Genomic DNA, 13742 nt, shown 5'->3' on the forward strand with positions numbered 1-13742 from the left:
GCAACCGCTTACGCTCCGCGCCGGGAGAGCCACTCAGCGCCGCCCGCCGCCCGCCCGCCGCTTCCTATTGGCTGGGGGACGCAGGGACGCGGTTTTTCCCACGCTGCCACACGCGGGGTGCATTCCTCCTGTTCCCGTTCCCATTCTTATTCCTTTTCCCGTTCCCATTCGTTTTCCCGCTGTCCTGGCAACACAAGACCCTTCCTCAAAGGGTGCTCAGGCGTTGGAACAGGCTGCCCAGGGCAGTGCTGGAGTCGCCGTCCCTGCAAGTGTTCACACACCGTATATCCAAGGCCTTCAGTGCCATTGGTTAGTGATGGCTTTGGTGGGTAAAGATATGGACTTGGTGATCTTGAAGGTCTTTTCCAACCTGGTTGATTCCATGATTCCCTCAGCCCTTATCCCGTTGTAGATGGATCAGTGCTTAATTAACCCAGCGTTGCTCATTGCCCAGGCTCCTGCTCACCCCACTGCGGGGAGCACCACTGGCTGAATAAAGGTTTCAATTCCCCAAATCCTACAAATTCAGCTGCCTGCACCCTCAAGTTATTTAGGGCTAAAATCAGGCAGGTTTGGTTAATACAGACTGATGACAGCAGGATTTGTGCAGCTGTGGGACAGCCATACTGGGGGGGTTGAGGGCCACCAAGCCAAGGCAAGGAGGTTTGTCAATGCACTGAGCATCCTGTAACACCCAGACGTGAGGGATTTCCATTGAAAACCACTTTTACTGCCTGTTTTTAAACCCTGTTTCTTCCCCATCACATCTTGACCATCACTCTCTGGCCGGTGTGGTTTGATGGCGACTTCACACTGGTTCTCAGGGCTCATCTACCTGTTAACCTGGAAAAAAAAGCATAAAATGGTATATTCAATTTTTCCTCTCAACTCCTTGAAGCCTGATGACACCTTGACTGCGTAAAATGAGGTACAAACCTGCTGTTTTCTTTCTGTCATTCCTTTCAATGGGAGGAATAAACTGCTGGTTAATTATGCTGCGTGGCATCGACCTGCCTTTTGCTGCGATGAAATCAAAGTCGCCAGCGTGACATCCACCAGTTGAGCAAGCAGAGCACAAACTGTCTCCAACACCTGCCTTCACTTGGCATCGAGTAGGAACCTGCTGCCAAGATATTAAAAGTGTATGTTTGATAGCAAACTCTTTCCTGCACTGCCTCGTGCCATTAATCCCACCACAGAGGGGTCTTTTTCTCTGCAAACCCCACATTGGCAATGTCCATTTTCACCATCTTAACCCTTCTCTGTTATTCCCTGTGCTCCCCGCTCCTGTTGGCAATTAGAAATTATAAATGAATCATAAAATCAACCAGGTTTGAAAAGACCTTTAAGATCATGAAGTCCAACTTTTACCCCAGCCCTGCCAAGGCCACCACTAACCCATGGTCACTAAGGCCCTCATCAGATTTGCTCCTATTGTTTGAGAATCTCCCTTTGCTTTTCCCTGTTTTCCCATTTCTTTTGCATTTTTGGACCCCAGTAGTCTGTAAACCCCCAAATTTCTTCTTCATAGCCCTGTTTTCAAAGGGACCCTTCTGCCATTCCTATTCCATCCTTTGGCTTTCCATTTAAAAGCGATAATCTTTGTGCATCAGCCAACGAGGCTTTTCCTTTACTGAATTTTCCTTCTACCTTTTATCCACGTAATTTATAATGGCATCTTTAACCTGTTCCCACATCAGCCGGCTCTTTTCACTTTTTATTGTCTCCTTCATCTCCTCTTGGTGATACCTGGTAGTTTCTTGATGCACAATGACAATGTCAAGCAAGTTCAACTGGTTCTAGCACAGAGCTGGAGTCATCCAGCTATTGAACCTGCTGCTTAACCACACCACATCCCAGATATTTGACCAGAAGTCAAGGAATAAATCTGATCTATGCCCCAGCAACCACATCCAGTGGTCAGGTTTGAGCCGTTTTGCTTGTTGGTTTTAATCCCTTGGGTTGTATCCAGCACAGTTGGGCTGATGGTAACTCAAGCAGTAAGATTTGGAGTTGAAACGATTCCCAGCAGCCCAACACACCCCAAAATATCCTTATAATATTTATTTATATGGCACATATGGTACTGTAGCAGGGCTATGGGTTTCTCCGAGCTCAAGCAGTAAATCCACTGCTAAGGAATTGGGAGATGGTAGCCAGGAAAACCAACCTCATCAGAGTGATATTTCCAAGCACAACCTTCCTGAGAAATTTGTTCAAACCATCTGCAACCAAACACATCATCCTCAACACTCTCTTCTTTATCTCAGCCTCTCCTGGCATCAGAAAGAGATTTGCCTTATGGGGCTGTTCTGGCAGTTGGTCAGTTGAATGCAAGGACTAGATTTTATGGCCAAAGAATAATTTATCGTTGTCTCAAAATGAGTCTTTTTGCCCCCACCTTTTACCTGCTGAGATTTGGAATCATTTACTGCTTGTGTCAGAGTTGCATTGCCAAAAAACCACCAAACCAAAAACCAGAAAGGGGGTAAAAAGCAATGCTGAACATAAATGTGAATTTAAAAATGTAGGAAAGCAGCAGAAATTGAGGATTTTTGTGTTGTTGGACTCTGGGAGTAACTTCAGGATAATGGTTGATGTGGGGTTGTCTGCTGGTAATTGCAGATCTAGGTTTCTCCGAGGCTTTTGACTTGCACCACATGGGGTTTGTATCCAAACTCTTGTGCTGGGGACAGGGCACATCAAATTGATGACAAACAAATGATTAATTCCAGGTCCAATGTATTTGATATCAATAATCTAGGTATGATAAAGACTTTCCCAGCAATGCCTCACTTTAAGTAAGGAGATGTGGAATCATTCGGATGCTGTTGGATGCCCACAGCCCAGCAAAATCCAATACAAAGGATTTATTGGATACACGTAATTCAGGTCATCTCCAATGGGTGGGAGATGCTATCCAGCTGAGGAATGATTCGAAGGATGCTTCATCACCAAGGGTGGTTTTTCCCAAGGAAAAGACCAGGGAATTGCGGCGTTTCTTGGCAAAGGCATGGAAAAACATCCTGATGTTGGAAGTGGACAAAATGAGCTTGGCAGAGAGATGCAATTAGCTCTGAGGCTAATTAAATGCTTGGCCCAGGAGGATGGAGAGGTCACCTTCCTTCAGGGGCTGCAAGGCAGGATCACATGGATCAAAGCTCTTTTGTAAGATGCCGCTCGAGGAGCAGCCCCTAGAGTCGAGATGGCCTTTTTTGGTGAAAAACCTGCAAATCCACCATTCCCAGCTCATCCTGGTGACTACAATGACCAGTAATGTCTAATATCAAGTGATATTAAACAATCAGCCCCTCAGTGGCAAGGTTGGAAGCACGGGGGGGAATTGATTTAGAACTCTTTGCGCAGTCGTAAAACTTGCAGGTTTATGGCTGGAGCTCCCTGACGCTCGGATATTAGAATGAGAAAGAAACAGGCGTTGATGCAAGCACAAAAATATTCTGCTCCTGATTTAAAGACCAGCGAATTGCTAAATATTTTTATTAGCAGCAAATTTGCAGCTTGCTGGAACTAATTTCACGCCCGGTAGATATGGAGCTTAAGCTGGGGATAGCGTTAAATTACTCCCTTGTAAAGGTATTTCAGCCTGATGATGGAGGTGCTGTCGGATGGTGGGGACCTGGCTGGGGACCTCCTTTTTGGGGTGGCTTCTTGTGGGTTGGGATGGTGGCTGGGATAAGCTGAGTTCTTGAAGCGTTGATACAAACTCATTATTTCTCCCTTAATTGCAATAGGAACTACCAACACCCCCCCTCATTTGCATAAATTTGCTTATGGATTTGCTGTAAAGCAGTGTGGGAGTGGGACAGGAGCAAGACCCTGAGATTCTGCAGCCTGGAAAGATGATATTTCTATTTTAGAGGTGGTTTTGGTGTCTTTTGGAGATTATTTCGGCTGTTCAGGGTTTAGTTGATTTAATAAATGTTTATATTTATTTAATAGAGTTAAAAAACTATTAAAAATCATTTAATTGCTTTTAATTGATTTTTTTTAAATGTAGGATATTCCAGGTTTAATTGATTTAGGAACTAGGTGAAGGCATTCACAGCTAGATCCCTGAGTACTGCTCGCCCTCCATGCCCATTCTTTCCATGTCTTCCTTGTCAGCGGGAGGTTTTACACCTTGGAGATGTTATTCCTGCCCAAATCTCACCCTCTTCCTCCTGCAAGGAAGCACCAGGAATCACCCAGCTTAATGCAATCGGGAAAGAACACCCCATCCCATTTTGGGATACAAACCGGGACAGGTGCAGGGTTGGGGCCGGAGGATGCGGAGCCGAAGAAAGCCAAGTGAAGGCGCCAAGAGGATCCGATTACCCCTCTAAAAATACCTCTGGGTGAGTGGTGGTGGTAAACAAGAGCTATTTAAGTCCACTTTCTGCAGTGGAAATACAGGAGGTTAAAAGAGTTTCCCCTTATTTCTCGGAGCACACACATGGTTGAGAAGTGCTAAGTTGCCCTTTTCCAAAGAGAAATCCCGAAGAAAAGAAAGTTAAAATAATAGGAGAGGGTTTGTAATGGCTCTGTAGGGATTCAGCTCTCTCCCTCAGGAACCTACTTCAGATTATCTTTCTCTTGCTGATGGCGGAAATCAATTTTAATCGTCCTGACGGGAAATGAGGATGTAAGACTTCAAAGAGAACAAACCCTGCAACGTTCAGAAAGTAATAAAATGGGATATGAAGTCACTTTTAAAAGGGGAAAATCCCATCCCACCAAGAGGAGATGCCTCTAAAGGCCCTGAAAGGTTTTGGTTGGTGGGAGGTGGAGGAGCAAAAGCATTTCCCATGGTGCGATGAGTCTGACCGCAACCAAGAAGCTCTTGGAAAAGGTGGATGGAGGAAGACAGGGTGTCTCCATCATCACCTGTTATGTTCAAAATGCTGCCAAATAAGAGGAAGTTGGTTGGTTTTTGAGGGGTTTGGTGGCTTTTTATACTAAATGCAATTTTAATTCAGTCCAGTATATTTGTACCTCAGCACAAGTAAAGGCTTTGTGATACTTGGCTCTCTGAAGTTAAAGCAGAGGGATTTCCTTACAAAAAAAGGTCCTATAGTCACATTCTGGTGATGATAAAATGCCATCGTGCCCACATGGGGTGACATTTTCCCATGGGGACAACACCCCTGGGTGATATTGCAACAAAATCTAATCCAGCCAAGGAGGGGAAGGAGGTGAGAAACCACCAGAGAGACACAAATTGGGTTGTAGAGCCCTCCCTGCAAGTGATGGAGCAGAGGCAAAGCTAAAGGAAGGAGGCAAAGAACTGATGGAAAATGAATATCAGAAGGTCGAGGGGAGAAAGAAAGGCAAGAACAGGGTCTGGAGAGATGCTGAGAATTAAAATTTGCTTTTATAATGGCATTCCCAGAGGTGTTAAAGCACATGATGAGATGTTTTTACAAGAAACTTCTGGTTTCCTACGTTTCTCCAAGAAATGCCATTTCCCATCAATCTAATCCTTAAAAGAGTTTCAATATGGGACCTCCCTGTGTTGTCGCTTTTTTAAACCTTTTGCTTTACCTTTATCAGACTCTTCCTCCTTCCAACCCAAGAGTTTTTAGGCAAGAAACCAAGGAGTCATCAATAATAAACCCTTGACACTTCACTTTAAGTGGCTCATCATCATTAGTTCTTCTGGTATTCCTCATAATGACATTAATCACCGGCCACTCATTAGATTTTAATGTGCCTGTAATAAGTTCATCCGTAGTAATTCAATTGCAATCGAGCGGTCAGTAACGTCTCCTTATTGGTAAGGGTTGTGCAATGGCAACACCCGTCCGTGGTGGGATGTTGGGTGACCGTGAGCAACCAGCACCTGCTGAAATGGTCCCCAAGACGTTCAGGCAGGGTTTGGTTTTGGGAGCCAAGCCTGTTTGGTGTTTGAATCATCCTTTTCTCCTTGGCTCCTTGCTCCCACCCGTATTCATTTACCATGGATCGATTTTTCTCTCCTGTTCCCCAGGCAGCAGCTTGGAAATGATGCGGCTCTTCTTGGGTTTTGTTCTTTTAAATTCAATTTCCTTCCTTATTTGTGTGTGGTGGCGGGGAAATTAGTTGGGAAGTGGTTGAATCTGGGTATGCAAGGACAAAGTGCCACGTGGCTCCTGGGAGCTTCACTCCAAAGTCATGGTGTTGCCCTTAAAATCTCCTCTCCCTGACTCTGGAGCACATGGGATGTGGATCTTACATCCCACAATTAAAGTTTGGATTTTCACACACCTCAGGGTCAGTGGTAAAAAGGATGTTCTTGTATATCCAGATGAGTCCTTTCTGCTATGTCATGACTTCATGGTCCTTCCAAAACATTTCACCAGCTGCCTAATGTTCTCCAAGGGCACCACTTTAGCTCAGCCATGGGGTTTTGGTCTTGGATCTGGAGAGCTTTGCATCCCCAAAGATGCATAACACCTACTTTACTTCCCCTTGCCTGCAGAGGAGATGTTATGTAGTACTTTGGTTTTCTCAGGTCCATTAGCAAGTCTCTGAGATACCTCCAGCAGCCAAGGCTATGAATCATTTAGACAGGATTTAAGATCCTTTTGGGTAACCTGTGCAAAAAATAAATTCAAAGGCGGCTAATCAAATGGCTTTGAGGGCTGTAAAAAAGCAGAATTCAATCCCTGCAAACTTCCCTAGATGTAATTTCAGGAGAGATCAAAGATGACACTAACCTAAGGAAGTAAAGCTACTCAAAATTCAAAGTTTATAGTCCATCTGTCTCCTTGCTTCAGGGAGCCAGTATTAAATTTATTGCTAAATAAAACAAATAAGCCTAGGAAAAGTCAGCATCAAAATCTGCATCTCGTAAGAGAATTAACAGAGCTCCTTGTTATGATGGTTGCTTCTCAATTTGCATCTTTAAGGAGTTGTGACCATCTCCCTGCTTCTCCCTTCGCCGGCTCCTCCAAAGCTGGGCTGGTGCTGGCTTGTGTCGCTTGGTAAAGAGATGCTGAGGGTGGAGGTTGAACTCCCAGCGGGGACTGATCCAGAACGGGGATGGGGAAGGGATGCTGAAGCCCAGCCAAGGTGGAGAAACATCTCAGGTGAAGAAACGTCTCAGGTGGAGCCAAAATTTAAAAGGGCAGGATTCAGCATCACCACGACGCTTTTGCTGCCTGCCTGCTACCCAAGTACTGCAGGTATCCAAGTGTAAATAAGTTGGGAGAGGAGTGTTATAGCTTTCCCTGGCTTATCCCATTAGTTAATCCCATTTTTTTCCCTACAGTATTTGGAAAAGGTGTAGTTTTATGATTATTTAGATGTTTTATTCCTCCTGGTGTGTATCCCTCCAGCCCGTCCCTATCTCAACCGGCTGATATTGCCTCCAGAAAGCAGACCCCAAAGCTTGCTCAAGTGCTGGAGGTAAGTTGCTTTAAACATCCTCCTTTTTTTTCCCTTTATCCCTGGAAATGCTTGGGAAAGGATCAGTCAGTCAGATGCTCGCAGTAACTTTGCATGGCAGAGCCTGAAGCAGCAGCAGGAACCAGCCATGGACTTATTATGCCTTGAAATGAAACATTTAAAAGGACAAAGTTGGCAAGGGGGATTTTCTAATCAAAATCTATATAACCTGCCATTTATCCAGCATTTTTCCTTCTGGAAGGACCCCAAAGTGCTTTCCCGGCTCAACGAGCCATCATTAACCCCCGCTCAGCCAGCGTGAGAGAAATCCCATTTCTTCCCAGTCAATCCTGGCTGCTTGGCAGGGGTAACAATAGGGAAAAATCCTTTCTTTTGGCTTTAGCTTTATTATCGATCCATCAATCCCACACAAGAAATAAGCTTTAATCTTATTTAATCTCACATGGAGAAACCTCTGGGAATATCGAGCTATCCTGACATCGACCACTTATTCTTAATACATCCTGCTTGTCCCTATGGATTATCGATAAAGCCTTTAATGATATTCTCCTGTTTATTTATCTATTAGTAGTTGTAAAGTCGGTGTAGCATCACGGTGTGCCTGAGACTGCTTAATATGCATGATGCCATCTCCTCAGTGCCGTAAATCTTCGGTTTACTCTCGTATTATTCCCAGGAAAAGCATGTGCAGAGGTAAAAACAAACATATTGAAGAAGAGGAATTGGCCTGTGGGTATGTGAAGTAACACAAGCAGAGGGAAATCGGCTTGAATAGGAATCCTCCAGGAGCTAAATAGTTAAAAACTGGGAAATCCCTTCATTTTGGCCTGGATTTGGTACAAACATCGTTGGGTTTGGACGCAACTGTTGGTGTGTCCAATACCAGGTTAATTATGTTGGTTTTGAGGCTGGTTTTGAGGCTGGTTTTGAGGCTGATTTGATTCCTCTCTTCTGGAAACTCGTAACTGGAGAGGGATTTGAAATGTGTGGGGAAACATCTGTATCCTCAATGTCTTGTAAAAATCCAGCATGATTTTTGGATTTATTGAATTCCTTGGCTTAAGCATCCTCCCCTGATCGCAGAGCGGTGCCTGAGCCGGAGGGATAAAGGGCTGGTGGGTACCACCATCCTCTGAGCTGTTTGGAGCATCATCTGATCCAAAACAAGTCCCATTTTTTCCCTTTTTAGCATCCTGTAACTCCCGAGGGGATCAGACATCCTCCCAGGGAGTGACTTGCTTTGGATGGGATATCCTCCCCTTCCAACCTTGAGCTCCAGTGTTTAAGCCACGCTCACCGCAAAGCTCAGCCTTGGCTGCGTCCTAAAACCCTCTTGTTTTCAACATCTATTGTTGAATAATTTACTCGGCTTCACTCATGTATTTTTCCGGAGTATCCCATCACAGTTTTCTTAGAGGAATCTGACACAAGCAATAATGCAATCTTGGAAAGGGAATTGAATTATTTATGAAGGAGCAGCCCAACGACAGCGACTGAACCACTGTAGTTAATGTCATTTGTCTTCTCCTGAAGCCTGTTATGTAAAAATGTGAATTTTGCCTGTTCTGGATGTTCCTGCTATTGCCAAATGTTTAATATGTGAGCAAACTTGCTCCAGGAACGTGTCACTTTGGAGAAGGAGCATCCATGGACTCAGGAATAAGCATGGATTAGTTCACAGCGGGGATCTATTTACAACACGGGCTTTAAGAGCACCATGAAACCATCCCTTTGAGATGCCCTCACCCCAACTCTGGGGCAGGTAATGGCACAACCCCCAAATGTGGGAGACTCACAGGGTGAAGGGGGTGGAATTTCAGGGAAGGTTTCCAGCAGGCCATGCTCTGGCTTGGAATAGGGATGTGGAGTTAGGTGTCTGATGAGAATCTTGTGGTTATGGGGGTTTGTGCATCTCTTCCAGCTGGGTACCACCTGCAGCCCTGGGCTGTGGTCACTGGAGGGTGGTTCAGGGCAGAGAGAGTGGGTTGGTGTCCACCAGACCTCTTGGTGGAGCTGGCTCTCCGTCCCAGCAGGAATGCTGCTGAGCATCCCTGGTCCCGCAGATGTGGGGGCTGAGGGATGCCAGGATGAGATCAGACTGAAACAAGCTCATCCAGGGGTGATCTGTTACAGCAGGAAGATGCTCAAGGAGTGAACTTGGGATGCTCAAGGAGTGGATGTGAGATGCTCGGGGAGTGATCTTGGGATGCTGGAGGAGTGGACATGGAATGCTCAAGGAATGAACTTGGGATGCTCGAGGAGTGATCTTGGGATGCTCGAGGAGTGATCTTGGGATGCTAGATACTGCTGGCACTGGAGGAAACAGCCCTGCCCTCTTTCCATCTCCGTTTTCCAAGATGAGATGCCGAGCACGGATGATCCCATGGTCCTTTGACACCAAGATGATGGGTTCCCATCCTTTCCCTTAGCTTTCAGATTCAAGTTCTCCAGCTCCTATAAATCCTGAACTATTTTTTCCCGGCGTTCCCAGCTGGCTGAAAGAAGCAGCGACAGCTTTATGGCTCCTTGTCTTCGCTCGCTTTCGTGGAATAGGAATGAGGAAGAGAGCGAGGGGATCCATCCCGTCAACTGATTTACAAGGCAAGAAATTCCATAAATCATTGCTCCAGCGTCTCCAAAGGATCAGGGGAGTGCTCTGAGTTCCTCTGGTTGTCCCAGCAACACGATTCCAATGACCAGCCCAGAGGAGGTCGATGTCTTTCAGAGGTTGCTCTCAAGTAGGAGGCACAAATGTTGCCGTTGTCTGGAAGTGTTTTCTGGATGGGATTTGTTTTGAGGAGGATAAGCTGGAAGGAGAGATTTAGAAATGTGGGAACCTCAAGAGGGAAAATTAAGGTGGTTTGAGTTCCTGGCCTTAAATTTAAGCTTGTTTTTCCACCTCTCCCATCACATCCCTGAACTTACGGCCATCCCTTAGGTATCATTTGTACGTCCTGCTGTAAATCTTCGGAGCTGATTTTTTACCATCCCAAAAGAATTCTAGGGATATTTCGAGCGATTCGCATTTCTTACCAATCCTGCTGCTGATGGCAGTTTTCATTGGGGAAGGGGATGGAAAATCAGGAGAAATGGAACTGTGGCTGGGATGAACTAGAGAAATCCATCCCTGTGGCTTTTGAGATAAAATGTGAGGAAATTTAGCTAAAGGACCCAGTGCTCCCAGTGGAAGCGACTCCAGTGTTTGTGGGGGGAAATCTGTTCGGAGGGGGCAGATGCTGCTGAGGGGGTAAATGTGTTTGGGGGAAAATGTGTTGGGGGGGGCATATGCTGATGGAGGGGGCAAATATATTGTGGGGGGGAAGCGTGTTTGGGGGGACAAATGTATTGGGGGAGCAGATGTGTTTGGGGGGGCAAATGTGTTTGGGGGGTGTCCGAGTGGCACCCTGGGGAGGCCCCAGATGCTGAGAGGGGGGGTCCTAAGGGTCCCCGGGGTGGGTAAATGGTTATTTTTGGGGACAAAAGTGTTGGTGGGGGGAGATATTTGGGGGTGTCTGGGTGATGCCCAGGGGAGGTGCTGGGGGGGGCGCCGGCCAGGAGGGGGCGCCAGCGGCGTGTCGGGAGTGGGGGGGCGTGGCTTGGGGGGGGCGTGTCCATGGCGGGTGGGGGGGCGGCGCGGTGCCGGGGGGCGGTGCGGGGCGTGCCGGCGGCGGCGCGGCGGGGCCGGCGGGCGGGCGGCGATCGCGGCCGCGCTGTCAGGCCGGTGCCGGTGTGATGAAGATTGGCGGGCAGGTAGGGCTGCCTGGCTGTCACTCACCGCCGGGCCGCCGCGCGGGGGGGGGGCGGAGCCGAGCCGAGGCAGCGCGGACAAAGCGGACCGGGCGGCGGGGCACGTGCGGCGGGGACACCCCCCCCCTTCCCATTTCCCCTTTTCCTTTTCCCCCTTTTTCCTTTCCCCCTTTTTCCTTTTCCCACCTCCCCCCCCGCCTTTTCCCTTTCCATCCCCTCCGGTGCGGGAAGTAACTTGCCGTTCCGCACTGCCTCTCCTCCCGGTGCGGTAGCGCGGGCCTCGGTTGCAGCGTGTGCGTGTCCCCGGTGTCCGGTTCCTGCCCCCCCCCCCCCGCCCCGGGCTGACCTCCAGCCCGCTGCGGTTTGCGGTTCCCTCCGGTGACCCCCCCACCGCGGCCGGTTGCGATGGGTTCGGGGGGTTGCGGCGATCCCGGGGGGGCTGCGCGCCCCCACTCCCCCCTCCAGCCCGTTGCGGTGGTCCCGGGGGGCTGCAGCGATCCCGGGGGTTCAGCACCCCCCCCAGCCGGTTGCGATGCTCTCGGGCTGCCCGTACCCCCCCAGCCGGTTTCAGACACCCCCCAACGACCGGTTGCAACATCCTCTGCAGACCCCCCGACTGGTTGTAATACCCCCCGACCGGTTGTAATGCCCCCCCCGAGGGTTCGCAGCCCCCCAGGCTAGTTGCAGACTTGCTGCAGATCCCTGACCGGTTGCAATATCCCCCCCCCCTCCCCGGGGCGGTTGTAACCCCTCCAACCGGTTACAAACCCTCTGCAGACCCCCCGACCGGTTGTAATGCCCTCCGATGGGTTCTCATCCCCCCCCCACCCTATAGCAATGCCCCCGAGGGGTTGTAAACCCCCCAACCGGTTGCAGTTCCACCCCCCCGGGGGTGTTTCAACCCCCTCCGGCTCTTTTCATATTGCAGCTGGAAACTTGCCCCCCCTCCCGTGCCAATGGTGCTGGGGCAGGGGGTGCTGCTTTGTCCACAGCTCCCCAGCTTTGCACTCCTTTGCCTTGGGGTGCCCCCCACCAGCACCCATAGGGCACCCATTGAGGGGGGGGGTCTCGCAGGGCTCCATGTGGGCTTGATGCCAGCGCTGTAATGTGGCCCTCACCAGCGTGTCAAAGGCTACCACTGCTCGTGGGGGTCACCCCATGGGTACCCCATTCCACTGGTGCACCTCGTTCCCTTGGGACAGCTCCATGGGACCCCCCTGGTGCATCCCTCCCGTGCACGCAGGGATTGACAATCACTAACCCCCCCGTTAGCAGTTGGCAGTGATATTGGGGGGGCTCCTTTCCCACCTTTATGAATCAGAATTCCCATTTTTCATTCATTTCTGAATTATTTTAGCACATTTATGCTCGCAGGAGGGTGGCTCCGCCGGCGGCATCGCGCAGCTCGGGAAGTTTCACCATGGGATCCATGTCCCCCCCTTTCCCTCTTCATCCCGGTCCTCGCCTGGGCGTTGAAGCTCAGTTTGGGCTCCGGCTCTTTGTTTGGGCTCTTCCCGGTTTTTCTTGCTCCTAAGGATCTTTTTTCCCCACTATCTCGGTAACGGGAAACCCTAAACCCAGCAGGATATTTTCAAACTCCCAGCCGGGGAGATTAGATTAAGGGAAAAGGGGGGGGATGGATTATTTTTGGCCGGGATGCGGGGGCAGCTGTCTGTCGAGGAGAGGCAGAAAATAGGGAAATGGCTTCATTTCACTTAATTTTCCTTTTTTAGACTTATTTTACCTTTTAATCCTAAAAGGCTTTTGGGGGGAAAAACTGGCTCCAGTGGAACTTTTCGGGTGTTGTGCCTCTAAAAGTGCTGACTTGGTGTATTTGGCATCTTCCCATCATGGGGAAGAGGGGATGTAATAAAACCATCCCGAAACTTTTGGGGTCTGATGTGTCGGGGGCTGTTTTCAGAGAGAGGGATTTGGGTGGGTTTACTGGAATTTGGGTTAAAAAAGAACACTTATTTTGGGGGTTTAAGCCATCCAGAGAGATGATGGGATCGGGATTCCCTCCTGTTTCCTTTTTTCCCTCTCTCTTCTTTTATGGAGCTCCGTGTGCTGAGATTCCTTCATTAGGGGCAACAGTTAATTGCTCGCGGCTAATTATGGGAGAGGTTAATGGGGGCGCTGGTGGCAGTGGGAAGGGGATGTTGTGCTCCCAGCACCCCCAAATCCTGCTCTTTAAGACAGTTTGTAGCCCTGGCACCCCCAAACCAGCATCGGGGGGCCCATAACTCCCTTAAATTTAATGTTATATATATGAAACATTATATCTATAATATTTTATAGAGATACAACATGAAACACCCTCGGATAGCGTGGGGTGGGGGGAAAAAAGGAAAGGAAAGTGATACTCAACTTGCAGGAACATTTTCCCTTTTCCCTCTGTCATTTCGGGATGGGAAATTCCCCTTTTCTTGGAGGAAATCTCATTTTTCTAAGGAAATCTCACCCTTTCTTAAGGAAATCTCTTTTTATTTTTTTTTTAGGAAATATCTTTTTTTTTTCTTTTTAAGGAAACTTCATTTTTGTTAAGGAAATCTATTTTTTTTTTAAGGAAATCTCTCCTTTTATAAGGAATTTCTTTTTTTTTAAGGAAA

The 13742-nt window shown here is 48.3% G+C and overlaps 1 protein-coding gene across 2 annotated transcripts in view; it reads left to right on the forward strand.

Moving 5' to 3' along the window:
* Positions 1-11009: 11009 nt before the first annotated feature.
* PKNOX2 (PBX/knotted 1 homeobox 2) overlaps positions 11010-13742 on the forward strand; it is an 83516-nt gene continuing 80783 nt past the window's right edge. The window contains exon 1 of one of the 2 annotated variants that reach the window (XM_030505257.1): positions 11010-11136. The gene's annotated coding sequence lies outside the window, so the exon portion shown is untranslated. The remainder of the gene's footprint in view (positions 11137-13742) is intronic. The other variant, XM_030505258.1, reaches the window with a different exon arrangement.

Source organism: Strigops habroptila, chromosome 17 (assembly GCF_004027225.2).
Source record: "Strigops habroptila isolate Jane chromosome 17, bStrHab1.2.pri, whole genome shotgun sequence".
Taxonomy (NCBI): Eukaryota; Metazoa; Chordata; class Aves; order Psittaciformes; family Psittacidae; genus Strigops; species Strigops habroptila.